Below are 6,531 nucleotides of genomic sequence, written 5' to 3' on the forward strand. Positions count from 1 at the left end.
TTTGGAGCAAGATCTAGGCCGAAAATCACTTGGGTGTAAAGAATCAAGTGAGAGTGAAAAGTTTAGGTCGAGAGAGAGAGAGATTTCTATCAAGAAAAAGAGTGAAAAATGAAATTTGAATCGCGGCTCACCTTTAAATAAGAATCGTAGCTCGATGGATCGAAGTTTCTATCGAGGATCTGTCGAGCTTTAAATCTCAACAGAAGTGAATCTGTCGAGGTGCTATCAAGGATCTGTTGACCGTAAAAGAAAGGTCTCAATGGATCGAGAATCTATCAAGCAGACAGTGAGCAAAGAAATTTGGCTCAATGGATCGAGGAAGCTGTCGAGCTTCTATCGAGATGAAACCCATAATTCTCGTTAAATCAAGAAACTGTTTAACTTTTATAAAGAAGTGACCCAGAAATCTCGATGGATCGAAGATCTATTAAGATTCTATCGAGAAGGTAGAGAGCACAGGAAAATTCCTCGATGGATCGAAGATCTATCGAGGTTTTATTAAGACTGAAGAAAGAAAGCTTAATAGAAATGGAAACTGTCGAGGATCTGTTGACAAGCTGTCGAGCTTGAAGAAAAGGAGTTTTCAAGGAGGAAAAACACAAGGAGATAAAAGCAACAAGCAAGCAACTCAGCTAAAGATCCAAACAATATGTTAAACTCTCAAAACATCTCTCAGCATATATGCAAGGCATTCATACATCCAACACACACACACACACACTAACAAGTCTAACCAATTTTATATTTCAAAAACAAGTTAAGACAGTTTAGTGAGCATTTATCAATACATGTATTTCTTGTGATGGCCAAATCACATTGTACCTGCACATGTATCAAGAGTAGCAAAGAATTTGCGTGTTGTGTGTGAAACATAGTAAGAGTGCATAAGTGTCTCATATTGTGAAGATTTGAGACATGAGAAAATCAAAAACACCCACACACAATCATAATTGGTTGATAGGGACTATCACCTTCGAGATACATCCTATAACTCCCACATCTCCTAGAAACACACTTACAATCATATTAAAAGCATTTTAATCTTTTTGCTTTTATTTTTTTTTTCTTTGCAATTTTTTTTCTTTTAAGCATAGCATGCATGGGCATATAAGGGAGAGAAGAAATACCCATTTATGTAAGCTAAAACATCCCAATTCTGCTGTACCTAAGCACACAAATGTTATTCATGATTGGCAGGTTTTAGTAGTGAGATGGTTATTTATGCCTTTCTCTTAGGATTTTCTAGTCCTTCCCGTCCAAAAGAGTGATATGAGCATAAGATATAAGAGATCATCTTAATCGTACTCATCATAAGCACAAGCCACAAATCTCACTTGCTTAGTTGTGCATTGAGATGCTCATCTAAGCTACAAGAGATACAAAGTTAAGAAATTCTGTTTCAAAGGCCAATTAGGGTACATAAGTACCAATATACACAACACACACTGTTTTTGTATTTTTCTGATTTTTCAATTTATTTTTTTATTTATATGAAAAACAAATAAATCAAAACTGAAAACAGCCAAAACAAAAACATGAAAGAAAACACACAAAGCATAAAACTAGACTGACTCAAAAGCTTAAAAACAAATAAACGGGACATGCAAGAACAAAAGAGAAAGAAAGTGACTTAATCACTTGGAGTCTTTTTCCTTCCACACATTGGAATTGAAGGAAGGACATTTCCTTTTTGCAAACCTTTGATCTTGAGGTGAGGGGGAAGAATTGAATCCATTAAGGTTCAAAAGGAACATAATGGCCTTAAGAAGATCTCCCAGAGGAGCAAGAGAGGAGGGAAATTGATTCTGGTTTCCAGATGAGAGCATACTATTGCTTTCTTGAGTGGCTAACCACTTATAACAATTTGGACGAGTGTGCCCTGAAGCTCCGTAGTGATGAGAGAAATGCGACTTCTTTTGTTGAGACTTTTTATTATTGTCTTCCTTAGTCCTAAGGTTTCTAGTCTCTTTCTTTTCAACCTTAGGGGATGCTCCTAGAATAGATTTTCCCTTATCTATGTTCTCACTAGCTATTTCAGTTTTCTTATCAACATTCTCTGAAATATCATCATTAGCAGGTGAGACAAACACAGTTTTACTAGAAAAGGCAATATTAGGAGATATAGAGAATTCGTACCCCAATCCAATCTTGTCAAAAGCAAATTTCTGAAATCTTAGCATCTCGTCTAGCTTTGCACTGGAAGTCCTTTCCAGTTGAGCTCTGACTTGGAACAACTCTGTTTCAAGCTTCTTTGTCCTTTCAGCAAGGAAGTTGTTCTTGAACCGCAAAACTCCAATGGTTTGATTTGCTTCATCAAACTTTGTGGAGAACTCTTCTCGATCAAGTTCCACATCACTCAGCTTTTTGGTGGCCAGCCTATACAGTTTCTCATGCTTTTCCAAAACCTTGTATAATTTTGCATAGGCTGTATGGATGTCATCCTACTCATCCATCTTTTCAAATTTTGACTCCACCAAGTCTTTTTCTTTATCAGCAACTTCCATAATCCCTTTAGGAGGATCGACTGTAGCAGTGAAGGCATTTAGAATTCCCTCATCATCACTGTCATTGGACTCAATTTCAGCTTCAGTGTCACTCAAGATTGCAGCAAGTGCCTTGCTTTTTCCAGTAGCCTTGAGATATGTTAGGCATTCCTATTTCATATGCCTAAAACCATAACAGCCAAAACATTTAGAACCAAAGGGAACGGTGTATTGACCATCGTCTTTAGAGTCTTTCTTCCCTTTGTTCTGACCCTTGGACTGAGACATATTTCCTAGCCATCGGTCCTTATCTAATCCTTTCACCTTGGCATTCTTGATGAACTTCTTGAATTGTCTAGCGATGTAGGATTTCATCTTTGAATCCTCATCTTTAGAGGATTCATCCTTTTCATTACTTTTGGCCTTCCGTGCCACATTTTTCCTTTGCTTGCTTTCCCAAGTCTTGTCAACCCTAGTTCCTAGGTCTGCAAATTTCCAATCAACTCTGTCAAAGGAATAGAGTCAATATCCTTTGATTCTTCAATGGTAGTGATCTTGGTATAGAATCTTTTAGGTAGAGACCTTAGCACCTTTCTTATGACCTTGGGTTCAAGAATAGTTTCCCCAAAATTAAAGGTTGAGTTGACTATGTCCTTGAGTTTAGTATAAAACTTATCGAATGACTCATCCTCCTCCAACTTGATCTCCTCAAAAATTGTAGTAAGCCTTTAAAGCTTGGAATCTTTAACAACCTTAGTTCCTTTATAGGTCGTCTGGAGAATGGTCCATGCTTCCTTTGGAGTTTCAGTCGAGGATATTTTCTTAAACTCCTCATTCGTGACCGCACTAAAAATGGCATTCGATGCTCTACTGTTGAAGTTTGCCGCTTTGATCTTTGCATCATCCCAATCAGCCGACACTTCCTTTGGCTTAGTCCAACCAATCTCCACAGCTTACCACACTTTCTCATTTAAAGACTACAAGAAAACTCTCATGTGTACTTTCCAGTATGCATAGTTAGTGCCATCAAATAAAGGTGGAATAATTAGAGACTGTCCTTTATCCATGACAACAGGGGTCAATGGATCACACAGCAATGATTAAAACCTAATCAAAGTGTGCTTGCTCTGATACCACTTGATAGGGCAAAAATGTATTGACCCCTTGCAAATTAATTAATTACCCAAGTTAATTAATTAGGTTCAATTACATGCAATGGCATGGTAGCACAAACAAATCATCAACTAAACTAAATGCAGTGGAAATTAAATTTGACACAGTGATTTGTTTACAAATGGGGAAAACCACCAAGGCAAAAACTCCACCAGGTGATTTTAAGGTCATCACTCTCAAGAATCCACCAATCAATAATTAAGTGATTACAATTGAAAGGAATCTTACCAACTACCCTTGGCCTATCCCAAATTACCAACCTACAATTGAATCTTCACTCCAATACCTAATTGGATTTGATATTGTATTGGCACTCTTTCCGTTTAATGCACGAATCCCAGTACGTGACTAACCAATGATGCACAGATCCTAGTACGTGATTAACTCCAGTAACTTGAAAAAGGTTGTTGGCTGCAAAGTTCTTCACTTCATGCATAATGAAGATCAGGAAGCTCCTTGGTGACGAAACCCTTTGGCGTAAAAATGCAGTAGCTTCTTTCAAAGAGAATAAGGCACTAGGTCACTCAATGCATGTGCGATGGTCTTTAAAATAATCCTTATATATATATCTAGGGTTGTGAGAAAAGAAACCCTACACAAATATCCAAGAATCTGCATGCAATCAAATCTAAAAAATCTAATTTCGTAATTCTCGATTGAAACAGCATGTGTCGAGCTTAACATTAATTCTCGATAGAAAGGATTCTGTTGAGACTTCTGTCGAGATTTAGTGAACAACTCTTTCTTCACTTGTTTCTTGGTTAGATCTTCATGGCTTTAACACTTGACTTGAACTCTTGTTTCTTAAAATACTAAACTCATCCTAGACCTACCCAATTACAAGTAAAGTGCATTTTGTCAAAGGATTAGCCTATTACATAAAATATGTCCTTAATAGAATCTTCTATTTTTATGTCTTCAATTATACATGATATGTTTCACTTCTGACCGTGAAAGTTGATGAGAGTACAGTTTCTCACTGGTCTTACTTTGTTATCTTAAATTCTTAATATAGATCCAATAATTATAATTTTGTGCTCTCACTTTAAGGTCCCACCGTGGACCAAATAATTAGAATTTCATGGCAAAAGGACCTACAGATGGAACCATATAGGAATGTTTATGTTTCAATGCAAACTCCATAACGATATTCAAGAATTTGTAAAGAAATTTTTAATTCTGAAATGGTAAAGGATTATTATTCTGTATGGTTTCATTATGGGTTGTCATAGCGAAATGAAGATGAGATGGATAACAATGATGAGGCTAGAAATGACTTGGTTGCAATATCCTTGCATCAATGAAGGTTTACTTTCTACATTTTTGGTTCACGTAGAGTTATTAGGTTGAGGCCCAGTTGGTCCAAACCCCTTGTACTCTAGTATTGTTGTATCATGTTGTTCATGAATTTTTTTTTTTTGTTAAAATTTTTTGCAAGTCATGATTTCATTTGTTACTTAGGATGTGTGTAAAACCATATAAAATAATTTGTGTGTAATAACGCCACTCTTTTTTTATTTTTGGCAGACTACATATCAAGTCTTAACAGACCCAAATTCGTGGACAAATAAGAATGGACTGCCAAGGCCACAGATCTTTTTAAAGAGGCCTTATTGCAGCTAACTACTTATCAACGTCAATGTTATTAATTCCATTCTATTACAAAATCGATAAACTTTAACCCTCTTATTTCATCTTGGCTCAAATTCCAATGATTGTCTAAGCATTTAAGTCATTCCAACCCGTATTTAAACTTCAATTTTTTATTTATTTATTTTTTTTTTTGAAAACAAAGCAAGCATCATTCATTCATTTAGAGAATTAGAATCCAAATACAATGCCTCAAGGGCTGGTGGTGGTGATTCTTCCAACCATACAATATCCTCGTCTAATTAACTAGCATAACGAGCCAAGGAATGAGCAACAAAATTAGCACAACATTTGACGAAGCTAACTGACATACCCCTAAGACCTGCAACTAAGTAGCGAACATCCTCATAAATATGTCCTAGTCTAGACCTGTTAGCTCGTGGAGATAAAATTGACTTCATGACAATAGCATTGTCTCCCTAATCACCAGCTCCATGAACCCAGCATCCATTGCAAACTCAAGAGATTTCCGACACAGTAGCACTTCGGCATCCTCACTATTCGCCACTGAAGGTCCTCTAGCAGACAAAGCGACCATAACATCTCCCTAATCATTTGGAATAATGGCACCGAAGACTGACAAATTTGTGTTCACAGCCGCATCAAAGTTTAGTTTGTAGGCCAAATCTGACAGTGGTCTCCATGCCTGCACATACAAAATGGTTGCCGGAATAGCCAACTGTACTTGCGTTTCCTTGTACTCATCCAGGTAGTCCCTTGCTCATTTAATCAGCCGAGTTGGGTCCTGTAATTTTCCTCCATGTAGTGCTGAATTCCTTTGATTCCAAACTATCCAGCATTGAACCCAGAATAGTTCCTGCTCTTCACTGGACAACCTATTTAGTAATTCTTAAACCAACTGCATAAAATATGCTTGGACCCTCACACCCTTTTGCAACTGACCTGGACATCCAACCCATATATCCTGCGCCACCCCACATTCCCACAACACACGAAGCACTGATTCAGGAGCCAGTTTACAAAATTCACATCTACCATCTTCAATAATTCTTCGGTGAACCAAATTCATCCGTGTTGGTAGGCCATCTTGGCAGGCTCTCCACCCAAAAACCTTTATCTTATTTAGGATTTGAAGTTTCCACAATTTTGCCTATATTGGACATCCATTCACAGCCCTCGAACTCTCACCCATGTCATTGTCTTGCCTTGATATCAATCTAGTAGTGTGGTACACCGACTTCACTGAATACTCCTCATTCTTGGT

This window comes from Quercus robur, chromosome 2, assembly GCF_932294415.1.
Source record: "Quercus robur chromosome 2, dhQueRobu3.1, whole genome shotgun sequence".
Classification (NCBI taxonomy): domain Eukaryota; kingdom Viridiplantae; phylum Streptophyta; class Magnoliopsida; order Fagales; family Fagaceae; genus Quercus; species Quercus robur.